Source organism: Uloborus diversus, chromosome 1, assembly GCF_026930045.1.
Source record: "Uloborus diversus isolate 005 chromosome 1, Udiv.v.3.1, whole genome shotgun sequence".
In the NCBI taxonomy this organism is placed as follows: Eukaryota; Metazoa; Arthropoda; class Arachnida; order Araneae; family Uloboridae; genus Uloborus; species Uloborus diversus.
Genome location: NC_072731.1, coordinates 255,365,287 through 255,379,276, shown reverse-complemented (window position 1 = coordinate 255,379,276; position 13,990 = coordinate 255,365,287).

Here is a 13,990-nt window from a genome sequence, read left to right as displayed (position 1 = left end):
AGTTTTAAAAATCACCCATTTAGTTATTTCTCAACCCTGGCTTAAGGGCTGTAGCTTAATACCCAAGGTCTTGCTTTCAATTTGCGAGCTGAACCGCACCATGCTGCAGACTCTCGTTGGTGAGGGGGGGGGGGGGGTGGTAAATTAACGTTCTCTACCAATCTACCAGTTTGTTGGAATTTTCAGTTCAATGAGATAATATCTGCCTCCCGATCTGTTATTCACTATTCCAGACTGATGAGTCCATAACAAAGGCGAAACTGCCGTCTCTGGATGTGATGACCGGACCGTCGGTTGTATTGCTACCTAAACCCTGACTTAAGCGCGGTAACGTACTGCTTAATAGTTGAATGTTGTGCGTTGATAATAAATGGGTTTACAGCCAAGATATATTCTTTGCTGCTGTTCAGTGGAAAAAAAGATAAAGAATCTCCCTCACACCTAAATCTTATCTTCTCTTTTAAGTGATAAATTTGAATTAAAAGAAAGAATTCAAGTTTTGCGTAACACAATTTAAGAAACGCTGCTCGAATGTATGCTATTACTAATGGCACCCGCACGGCTTTGCCCGTAGTAGAAAATTAAAAGATCTTTTGGTTCACCTGCATATTTACAAATAATGGATGATGAATTTCTCGCCAATTGTTTTGCCCATGTAATAGTTCCATTTTATGATAACTTGGTAATTTACTCGTCCATCTAAAATAAAATTCATAATAATTTTGCTCGGTAAAATGTTCTTAAAATTGGAATAGAAAAAGAACAAAATTGAATTTTCGAAAAATCGCTTCCAGGTACACACCCCCATGCTACAAACTAAATTTGTACCAAATTTCATGAAAATCGGCCAAACGGTCTAGGCGCTATGCGCGTCACAGAGATCCGGACAGAAATCCAAACAGAGATAGTTTCAGCTTTATTATTAGTAAAGAAATGTCTGCGGAAAAGTCTCAAACCATTAATTAAACACTATCTCATGCGTACAAATAGAGCTTTTATGTGGAAAGCAAAGTTTCAAAAACGTTTTCTTGTGCACCCCTATAAATATATTCACAAGACGAATGTCAATGATGAACAATAATTAATTGAAAATTAAAACGTATTACTATATAAAGTTTTGTTACATCTTTCAGTCACTGGTAAAATATTAAAACGTAGCTTTCTAAACAGTACATTGTTTCGAATTTGATCGTTGGAATGAATTATATTACAAAGTTTCAGATAACGTTTAATCATTGGCTCATAATCTAAAAATAGATTATGAGAAATGAACTAGTTTCCTTTGTTACTAAAAACAATGTGAATTGTGACCATTTTCATTACAGAGCTGACATTATGCAGAGCAAAGAAAAAAATACCTGTGATAAAAGTAGTTACTTTTTAAACTCAATGGGTAATTATTACATGTTCTAAAACAGCGGTCGGCAGCCAGTCGATCGCGGTCGACCGGTAGATCTCGAGCCCATTTTTAGTCGATCGCGGAAAATATTTTGGACCTAGCTTTCAATCGGTAGTGTCACTAATAAGTAACATTGATAAAATATTATTTTCTGAAACAAACTTAGGTTTAACACCCAAGCTTTTTATGGTTACTTGAACTCTTATAGTCATTATTTTATCAATTTTAAAACAAGAAATATACTTTTGTCGGAAAAAATATTAATATAAGTTAACAGTGTTCATACAACATTATTTTAGCAAATTATAGCAGCTACGTATTTATATCAAGGTCTATTTTAATAAGATTCTACCTATGATATGAAGTCAGCATAGTCTGAACTTATTTGCGAATGCAACACAACCGTTTATCCCTTCAACCCCCCAAGTCGATCTTTGTGTTCACTAAACGTGGAAAGTAGATCTTCAGACAATTTAGGTCGCCGACCGCTGTTCTAAAAAATGCTCAAAAGATGTCTTTTATTCCCTATGCTGTCTATAGTTCTTAAAATACGGTGGGGCCGTTTTTTATATTAAAGTGCATTTTATGGAACTTGTAAAAAAAAAAATCATAAGCTCCACATTGCTTAAAACTAAGCAGAAAGTTTCACAGTAAACTTCCGATTATCCACGCGCAGATTATCTGCGAGTCAATTAACAGTCAGAAACATGCATTTTCGCAGCAAAAAGCAAATATCAATGGCTTTTTTTTTTTCGTCGGAAAAGTGTTAATTTAAACTCAGTTTTTTTAAAATCTATTTGCAACTCCAACAAACTATAGGTGGCACTGCAGTCACTGTCTAACGGCGGATGAAAAAGGTAAAACAAACGCATGCTGTACCGTAGAAAACGCTAATAAGCCTAGTAATTTTTGTTCGTATGCATGATTTTTTTATTTTTTTTTTTTTTTTGCTTTATTCCTTTTAAATTAATTTTTAAAGTCTTGTTAATATTCTGGCCCACGTAGAAAGAAATGAGAATTCAAGAAGCATTACTAAACGTTAGAATTAATGCAAATTTCGTAGTTCGTAGTTGTTAGCAGACATTTCCACGATGTTGAATTCGATATGTATCTATTCTTGATAGAACTACATTTTCATTGCCGCCATAAGAACACTAGAAATATTTCATGTAACAAAGCCTTTGTTTATCAGTGTTATCAAAAGAGGAAGATGATACTTCTTTGTCTTGTTTGGCTAGCGCTCATTGTTTTACATTTGTAACTGCTTTATTTTTCTCAAATTGCCGAATCGGTTAATTTGAATTTTTTCTGTTTCGTATGTTTTTAATTTAGGATTTATGATTTAATTCTGTCATGCTATGCAAACCATCAACAAAATTCTCACAGATATATAATGGTAGTTTTTATTATTATTATTATTGATCTACCATTATTTCTTTAAACTTATCGAATTCTGTAATCTTTCTACCAGTTTAATCCACTAATGATAAAAAATAAAAATTTGCTTGACTGAAATGCTAAATCTCGCCAAGTGTTTTTTGCTCGCACAATACTAAAACTAGAACCCTAAACAAATTTTTAGCGGAACTCTTCAGCTCATTATATGAGCAATAAAGTAAAGTTGGCGATGAAAATTCTCAGCTTTTGTTTTTGACATTCTAAACGTTTTCCTCGGTTAAGCATTTACGATAATACATTCAAGAAAATATTTTGCATACTGTCCATCGTAACTAAATGCTGCTTGCTGCAGTAAAACAAGGTTTGTTAAATTAATTATTTTTAAACTAGGCGGAGATGTAAGCCCTAATTCTTCTGTTAATGTTATTAAATCCTTCTTTCGAGCTTAAGATTTAAAAAAAAGCCCATATTCTCACAAATTCACACAAAACAATAAAAAAAAAAAAAAAAAAAAAAAAAAAAAAAACGTGGTATAACGTTATCCTCTTTCAAAAGAAAAAAAAAAATGCTTCAAACAGACGAGCTTTTTTTTTTTTTTTTTTTTGTTTATCCAGACTTTTCTTGTGTTTACGCTTTCGCCATTTACAACAATCAACTTACTTTTTAGCAGAAAATAATGAAAACCTACATTATTTTGAGAAGCTCGAGGATGCCATTAAGGGACGAAACAAGTTCAGTTGCTGAGAGCAATCTAAGACACATCGAATGCGTTAATAAATACTCGTAAACAAACTGGCTATGTTTACCAACAGACACACGTGGAACGCAATGTTTTACCTTTTTCTTTAATTTTGTAAATCACCGCAAGGTAGCGTATTCGAGCGCTGGAGTATCGAATTTATTTATTTTTTGTGCTTTCTTCATCGTACATACTTGTTCTTTATTGATGTTATGTTTTGTTGCGCAAAAATACAAGACATTTTTACCGTACTGCGTATATTTTCACTGTTTGATGGATCAAATCAGCAAGCACATCATCACATTTTTGAAGAAGGACAATTTTTACCTTATTTGTCCCTCATTTTAGCCTTTTTGCGGTTTATCCGCGATTTTTATTTTCTCCGCGACACCTGTGCCACTCAACTCCGCGGATAATCGGGAGTTTTCTGGATTTCATTAAGTTACGGCTAAAATAGTTTTTCAAACATTTTGTGTTCAAAGTTTCTTTCTGTATTTTCTAAAATAGTGAAAAAAAATTTTCCCCTTGCTCATAAGAATCACCTTCAAGATATATTTAAGAATTATTTTAATGTTATTCAGATAATACACAGAAGTTATTTTCTAAATAGTATATAATATTTTAAACCCGATAAATGTATTCATAGGTGAAAAGATATTTGATTGAAAAGGTTTTCGAGAAAAGTGTTTTTCCCAAATCTGTAGAAATGACAAGAAATTGAATATAATAAATCGATATCAGCAAAGAAAGTTAGATTCAATAAGCTATTAAATCATGTCTTCTTTTAAAGAAAATTAAGATATTGTAGTTAATCATTAATTGGGAAAAAGGTCTATTCGCAAATTTTATGGAAAAGCATTTTTTTTTTTTTTTTGTTTTAAAAAAATCATTCTTTTTTTTTAGTTGAATGAAACGGAAGAGTTCCTTTTTGTCAAGTTTTATGATTAAACTAGCTGCGTCGCCCGGATTTGCACGGTCTACCTCGAAAATAAAAGTTATTCCAAGTGACGCTTGTTCAACAATCAGGCTTGAACAACAAAAATCAGTAACATTTTGCGGCAGATTGCGGAAAAATAATCAAAAAGGAAACATTTTAAATCCCCCGATTACAGGAAAAGCCTCAAAACAAAAACTAGAATTTTATTTGTTCATATTCGAGAGAAAAAAAATGACAACAGATCTTTCTTCTCAATAATTTTCTTCACGCTACAAATTTTAATAAAAGCATTGCTACGGAAAGTTGAGATGAAGCACTGAATAATTTGAATTGAGGAAAGTCTTCGAAAAATAGGGATTTTATGTCGAAATCTAAGTATCATAATTAATATATATATATAGTTTTTAATTGATATCTCCGCTAATTATTATCGGAGGATTATGTTAAACTAGAAAGTCACCCGTCAAGGTATGACGCGTGAAAATTATTTCTTCTCTTCTACATTTGAACGAAGCAATTCCCTGTTTGGTGATATTTTGATATTTGAAATTTAACCCTAACTCCAGAGGATATAGTTAATCTTCAACCACTTTTTTGATTCTTCATTCCCCTGAAGTGATTATCGTACCAGTAAAACAATTAAGTTACCGGATCGAATTCAGCCTTGTCACAATAAAACCTTTCCCTGCATGTTAAACATTACCAAAACACATTATCAAATTATCATGTCGTGGAGCGCGTTTCATTGTTCAAATACACGGGTTACTCGATCATAGGCTATTATTTATATGAGGGTGGCCAACCATAAAGACGGAAAAATTACGAATCAATCGATACCTTGTTCGATGGTCAGGTCACTGGCGTTCGGGAGAAGTAACTCGGACATACTCGTAGATACATACATAGGTACATACATAGATACATACGCTCAGTTTTTAATTATATAAGATCAATCTAAAATCGCCATTAATTGAATCTGCAGAAGCCATGGCAGGTAGAATGCCAAATTCAAATCCGAGCTTATAGTAGAAGTTTTAACTTTTGAACATCTCTTAGTTAACTGAGCATATTTGACTTATTTCTCATCCTTTAATTGCAATTTGTTTGATAGTTCCTCTTATACCATTGAAAAGTGCACACAGAATATAAGTTTCACTTTTAAATTTTACATTTAGTAAAGTATACTCAATTTTGTCATATTAACTCAAAAATTGTTTTGAATAATTCATTTCTAAGGTAAAATAATGCAAGAGATTTTCTTGTTGACGTAATAGAATACGCATGATTGCAGCTCTGGAACAAACGAGAGAAAAAAAAATGTATTAAAATAAAACCGCTTAATCCACTGCAGCAGAAAGCAGGATTATGCGTCTATATTTGCAAGTTGTGTCATTGTTAAATCTAGAAATATGAAAAATGTTGTGGTTGTAATTGCTCTGAACTGAACAAATCTCCCTCGGGGAAGATAACGAATTTGAAAATAGACTTCAATCAGTTAATTGTGAGTTAACGTAAGAGTCGTTTCGGCACACGAAAAGTGATATAGCTTGTTCTACTCTGGTTACGGAACTTGAAAGCCTCGGTAATATTTTGCCACAAAGGAATCAAATTATGTAATTCGTAGAGCATTGATTTCAAATTGGTAACGGCATTGAAAGACTTCAAAGACTATTAAACATATCAGTCTGACTTATACATGACCGATGAATAAATCCATTGATTGGAACAGCAATAACAAATGAAAGATTTTGTCCAAATTTAATTGTGAAATTCAATGAAAATCTGACATTGATTGTAGTTGTCCCAAAGTAGAGAATTGAATTTGGTCCAAGTCTGATATAGCTCGTAATTGTTTCTAAGTATAGAATTAAATTTTGTCAAAATCTTATATCGATTGTAGTTGTTCAAAGTGCAGGATAGATTTAGTCAAAATCTGTTATTGATTGTATTTGTTCAAAGTGCGGGATAGATTTAGTCAAAATCTGATATTGATTGTAGTTGTTCAAAGTGCAGGATAGATTTAGTCAAAATCTCATATTAATTGTAGTTGTTCAAAGTGCAGGATAGATTTAGTCAAAATCTGATATTGATTGTAGTTGTTCAAAGTGCAGGATAGATTTAGTTAAAATCTGATATTGTTCGTAGTTGTTCCTAAGTGCAGAATTAAATTTGGTCGAAATCTGATATTGTTCGTAGTTGTTCCAAAAGTACAGAATTAAATTTGGTCAAAATCTGATAATTATTGTAGTTGTTCAAAGTGCAGGACAGATTTAGACAAAATCTGACATTGATTGTTGCTGTTTCAAGGTACAGAAATAGTATTTGTAATAATATTCCTACAGTGGACTCGAGATAGCACCACGTCGAACCACAATAAAACCGGAGAAAAACCAAAATCTGAAAGTTCGATTAAAAAAGTTGTCTTAAACCTACTTCGCTTCAAGTCAGACTACTGTTCTAACAGTGTTGATTTAACTTTTTACATCCCCGTTGGTGTACGCTAGTCAGAACTTCGACATCGTTAGAATTTCTCGCTTTTTTTTTTCGAATTCTAAGTCTTTGTTTTTCTCGTTATTGTGTTTGAATGTGATAGGATTTAATAAAACAAACTTGTGAATATGGAAAAGGGAGGCATGTTCCTCAATCTGAAATCCTGTTTCGTTAAATTACATTAACATTCGTCATTTTCTTACTGTATAAAAATAAGTCATATGTACATATCGTTCGCAGGAATAACCAAAAAATAGAAAATAACGACTTTATCAGTGTCCCGAATGTGAAGATTTATCTTAATCCTTTCCATTGAGGTGAATACAGAATTTTTGATAATATTTTTGAGTTTGTCAAATGTCGTTTAGTATGTTTTTGTACTGTCAATAAAAATTTTTTCAATTTTTTTAAAATTGCTTGAGATTACTTTTTGACTTTTTTTCGGGTTTGGTCTTTGTTTGGATCCGTGTTCCTAATAAGGCCAAATCACCTTTCTTTGTTTATACTGCTGAAGCACATAACGGAAACTTAAATTTTTAAATGTATTTTTTTTTTTAATTTTTATGAGTCACGTGATGAATGTACAAAATTTGGAGCTAATTGAATCATTAATGAGCGAAATACGAGAACATAAACCTTAGGGTGGCCTTATTTGGCGCCCTTATTTTGCTTTTAACGCTCTTAAATGAATTTGCGCGACCATTCTTTTCAGTTATCTTTATGTTTACTAATTATAAAGCTGAAAGTCTCTCTGTCTGGATATCTGTCCGGATCTCTGTCTGTCAGGATTTCTGTGACGTGCATAGCGCCTAGACCGTTCGGGCCGATTTTCATGAAATTTAGCACAGAATTAGTTTGTAGCATGGCCGAGCAAAATTATCGTAAGATGGAAGAGTAAATTACCAAGTTATCATAACGTGGAACCGTAACATGGGCAAGCCAATTGGCGAGAAATTCATCATACATTATTTGTAAATATACAAGCGAACCAAAAAACCTCTTAAATTTTCTACTACGGGCAAAGCCGTGCGGTGCCACCAGTTAAAAAAATATTTTAACAGACGTAAAAGGAAGCGGTGTGGTTTCCAAATCAGATCTGTTTTTATCAATGTTTTCTAACAATTAGGAGAGCGTGCTATTTTGAGTAATGAATGAATCTATTTAGACAAATACATAAAGAGAGAAAAGTTCACATAGTTCACGGTTGGCTTCATCCAGGGGCGGCAAATAGGGGGGTCAAGAGGGGGCGGTCGCACCCCCAAATTTTTTGAGCAGAATGATAGAAAATGGGTGACTTCAATTTATGTAAGTTGGAAAACAATGTTCATTAAAGGAAATCTCGCTGGTTTTCAGCAACTATTTGATGAAAGTCGACACATTCTCAGACTAGAAAAAGTGTTTTTCGTTACTTGGATGATGACTTAGAAATTCATGAAGAATTTTCGGCTTTTTCAGAACATAGAAAACTGATAAAGAACCATGGTTAATTTTAACTAAAAAACACATTGCCTCATATAGGCTAAATATTTCACGCTTGTGTGCCCAGTGTAACGATGGTATGTCCAATATGAGAGGCTCGTGAAAAGTGATGTGGCAGCATGGTTTTCACAAGAATATTCCTTGATATTTTACATTCACTTTTACGCTCATTTTTTAAGTGTACATTTATTTAATGAGTGTTCATCGCTTTCTTCTGCTGGAAACACGTTTCAGCTGCTCAATACATTATAATGCATAGAAACTTTTTAAAAATGCATGTGATTATTGAATAAAAAGGACATATCTACCTTTTATGGGGCTCTATAATTATGCAATTGCGGAGTGACACAAGATAATCTTCAAGCGTTACAACGATAAAAGCATTTCTCTATAACTTCAAAGCAGTGATTTGACGACTGGAAGCATTACTGCAAAACGATTTTTTCAATTGTGAAAAAGCTCATGCCCTTTAGCATGTATGACTTCGTTTGAATTTTTATTCAATTTGTTTGCATCGGGAAAAGGTTTTTGAAAAATGCTAACTCTATCAAAATCTATATCTTCAATCCGCTACTCGACTATTCAAACCACAGTTCAATCTACAATTGATCTGTGCGCCATACTACCACAGTTCAATCTACAATTGAAACTGAAAATAGATTTTTAATAGATGTATATTTTAATCAATTGTGAAATTTTTCAAAAAAATTCTTCCTCTAAACCAATTTTAAAGAGGCGCAAAAAAAAAAAAAAAAAAAAAAAAAAGTGACAAAAATTTACATGATGATGTGAAGTCAAACATTGATTTTTGAATATTTTGTATGAAGTAATAGATTCAGCTTCGAATGAAATTAACACAAGATTTAATGATAATTACTATTCTGTATGGTTGGCTGGAATTATGGTTATTTGAATTGGATTTTGAAAATGAAAAATAAAATGTTTCAACTGTGAGTAAAAGTTTTAGCATGAGGCAAGAAAAATTACAAGCAATATACCGACAGAATGGTTTTCACATCCAGAGATTGCAGTTTCGTCTTTGTTATGGACTCATCAGTCTGGAATAGTGAATAACAGAGCTGGAAGCAGATGATATCTCATTGAAGCTGAGAGCGCCGACATGACTAGATTATTCAATGATGAAAAGTTTAAGCCCCTCACAGTTTTTGAAGTAGCCTGGGTTGATTTTGAAGAGCAAGTTATAAAAAGTGTTTTCATACATAATAATACTTTTCATACATAACTTTATATTTCACAATAATTTTTATGCATAACTTTGTGTTACTTCAATTTTTTTAACTATTACAATCAGCTCTGTTAGTAGAGAAACATTGTTTTATGTCTCATGAGGTTAGAGAAATATTTTCGAAGCACAAAGGGGGATAAAAAATACCTTTTCCATTTAGCTAAACTGGCAAAACAGCACGACATTGGACACTGATAGATTAGTAACACGATACACTGCTCTTCCGAATTCCAAAAATCATGCATTATAACTTTTCCAAAAGGTATAAAAACTTTAGTAGCGAGATGTTTTGTATGATAACTTTTTAGTCAATGAATCAAAGTATTAATTGTTTCTAAACACTAATTTTATTCATATTAAACCGATTTTATGACCATTTCTTGTTAGCTAATGTGTGTTTAGTTTCGCTTTGGGGTTATACATATTTTAGAAACTCGACCCCCCAAATGAAATGGTGAAATGCCGCCCCTGGCTTCATCTAAAGTAGAAAAGGGATGGAGTTTTCTTTGCTTTTGAGCTTAACGTCAGAATTTCAATTTGCATTTGCAAATAGAAAGCAATTACAGTAGACCCTCGTTTTACGCTGGGGGTTACGTTCCACGGAAATGCCGCGCAAATCGAAACCGCGTGAATTGAGACCTAATATTAGTGTTAAACTAGGGGTTTCGTTCCGTAGGTAACAAAATACTTCATTCTAGTGGTGGCTAATAGGGAAGTTGAAACCTATTAAATGTTCATATTTTAGCTATTGGATATTGTTAGTTGACCCTCAAAACTAAAAAATTCACCATCGCCGAATTTTAAAACACCGTGGTTGATTTTTAATGAATTTTTAAATATCCACGCGCAAAAGTGCGCTCTTCTGAAACGTCACGAGCCTACGTCACAGGGCGCGAATGGGCAGCCTTCCGCCGAAGATCCCTTGTTTTCGTTAGGGACATTTTGAGCGCGCTGATATTTTTATTTTTAAGAAATTCAATAATCCTTTTGAACACACTATGGAGGCCGGATTCGTTAAAGCACAATCTAAATAATCTTCCTCAAATAATATCAATGATGATATTCGAATATTTCCGAGAGGATGAGAGGTTTAATGTTCCAGAAACGCGAGGAGTTTAATGCGAGGAGATAAACCTTTTACGTTTCGTCTTCGAAGTCGAATGCACGTTCTTCGGTTTCTCCCATGACATGAACCGGTTCGCTAGCGTTTCTCTCCTATCGGAAGAGCGCATGACGTCACTTCCTATGCCATTTGACGTCACAAGGGCTTGAACTTTAAAAATTAATAAAAAAAAAACTACTTATCGTATCGCAAAATTTTTTTCACCTATGATGTTCATACATGTTACTCTATCATATAAAAATAAAATTGAAAAATCGAAAACTTCCCTATTATATAATAAGTTTAATGTGTACTTATATCGACTTTTATGCACAACATGCATAAAGAAAACATCACTCAAAAAAATGAAGTTTTCAAAAATGAGTACATTTATGCTTTCAAATTTTCTTGAAACCTTTTATTTCAAATAGGAGTACCCATGTTTTCAAACAGTGTACTGAATTATTTCATACTCAAAAATGAGTACATAATACTCAGTTTTGAAATTATTACACATTCAAAAATGAGCACAAATACCTCAAAAAAAAAAAAAAAAAATGAGCACACATGGTGATTTGAGCATTTGATGAGCATTTGAATGTTTCAAATTTGAATACCACGTAGTCGGAGCTATTTTGACTCGCGATATGTTCAAATTTGAGTACTTTTTCGTCATTTTTAAAATAGTTGTTTTTAGAGTGAAAATTAATTTCGTGTTCTGTTTATAAAGAGGAGCTGGCTATGATAGTATTTTGGCAGTCATTAAGAATTTTCTTAGTAATTCCTTGCAGAGCATTAACTCATCCATGATCACTTGTGTCATTTCCATGATAGAATCTTCCTTCACCAACAAACCAGAAAGATCATTTCTATCGTCCAAGAATGGCTCAAAATGTTCAACGTGAACATTTTTGGTTGTGCGTCAGCGACGTCGGTATCCTCGTTGGTTTTGGCCTCCTTTATCATTCCTAGTTCTTCTTCCAGTGAGTTCTGAACTGTGTGAGTTTAATAACTTTACTTCTGGGAAGAGCTCTGGAACCAATCGCATAGAATGTCTCCAGCGACCCAAGCTCGATCGATTATTAGCACGCCAAAATACTTGACGTAACTTTTATTTTCGAGGTGGACCGTGCAAATCTGGGCGAAGCAACTAGTTTAATAATATTTCTTGGCAAAGTTTGACATGCAGGGGAATGCTTTGTTTTGACAAGGCTGAACTGGATCCGGTAACTTAACTGTTTTAGTGGTAAGATTAATTTAAGGAGAATGAAGAAATGAAAAAGTGGTGAACAGTGTTGACGCTATCTACTGGAGTTTGGGGTTCATCCACTGAATTTAGGGTTAACATTTCAACTATCAAAGTATCACCAAACAGGCAATTGCATCGCTCAAATGTAGAAGCAATTTTCACCCGTCATACCTTGAAGGGCTATTTTCTAGTTTACCTTTATATATTTTTCATATTCAGTTTTTAAGTTTATATGCTGAAAGGATTTTTTGTAATACAGCTTTGCATTTTATTTCTCCTACGCTTGTACACTCAATATTAGAAAAAAGAGTTCTAATTAAAATATTTGCTTTTTAAAACCTTAATATTTTGAAGTTGCTGAAAAATAACGCCTATAATTTTGTGATAAGGAATTTGGCTTCATTTTCATTGCAGCTGATTCTTTTTTTCAATTTAAAAGAATTTAACTTTTTGTTTTCGATAGCCGTTTTAATAGTTAAAAAGCATATTTGAACGAATTTAGAATCAGAGCAAATAAGAGAGAGAGAGAGAGAGAGAAAGAGATAAAAAAATGTTACAAAATTCATATTAGTATGCGGGAAAGTAAGCTCGTTTACTTTTGGATGAACATCTTGTGAAAAAAGTAATTTTGTTTTAGCAATCGTAAGTAATTTTTTATTCTCAACTGAATGATTTAGAAATCGCATTTTAATGTGTTTTTAACTTTCACTTTCAACTCTGCTCTTAGAGTAAAAGTAATTTTACTATGCTGTTATCTACTATTATGTTCTAACACTGTTCAGCAAATCGCTGAAACTCTCAATCAGTTCCGACTTTTATGCTGTAGTCATTAACCCTTTCTGTAATTATAGTTCTGGTGTAACATGTGATCTGCTTTTTTGATAGTTAGAAGAACAACTGCCAGTATGGATTTCCTATACATAGCAAATAAAACAAACTCGGGGAAAAAAAGTGAATTATAACTACACACATATACTTGTGAAACATTTATACCGTACTTGAGGAGGGTCACGGTGTTTAGTGCTTAAAAGGGAGCCACAAGCTATAAGGGGCCATTCATTAATTACGTATGTATCCCGAGAAAAAAGTATCCGATTGAAAAATCTCTACATACCCTTACCTGTGGGGGGAGGGGGGTAGACCTATTCTTACGCAATATTTTTCAAGTCGATATTTATATTAGAAATCACGCGGTCAAGTTGTTTGGCAAGGATCATATTTTATTTGCAACTGGAAGGTCAAAAACGTATTAGGATGGGTGGGCTGTTTTTTATTTGTTTTTCAAAGAATGAATAGTGTAAAATATAATAAAAGAATTGCACTGTGTATGGCATGTTTTATTTTTAATTAGTATCGCACTACATACAAAAAATATTTGTCGAAAAAAAAAACTTTCAGTTTAGATTCTATTTAGTAAATATTTCTTTGCACAAAAAGGTTCAATAATAATAATAATAATAATAATAATAATAATAAATAAATAAATAAAAATAAAAACAAATAAATAAATAAATAAATAATAAAAAGTGAATTTAATAACGACTCCAGTGATGTAATATTCGTTATTTATTATTTTGGAAAACAAAATGGAATCTTACCTGGGGGGACTGGTTGAAAAACTCCCTTACATGATGGGGGGGGGGGGGGGTCAAAAATTGTCAAAATCATCCTTACGAAATAAATGAATGGCCTTTAAGTCGAAAAAGATTGAGAAAACCTGCTGTAGACTAGAGGTATGAAAGAGAGATATGAAAGGAACTCGATTGTAGACTCGACGACACTTCTTTTGCTATAGAAATTAAGCCCAGTACACACGGGCTTCAAAGCTGCAAGGAACGAATTAAGCACGGGCTTAAACAACATTGTAAATGTTTTAGGAGGGTATTTTGGCAAATTTGTTTTGTTTTTTCAGACACATGCTTTTTTGATAAAAGATATTTCAAGTACAGTA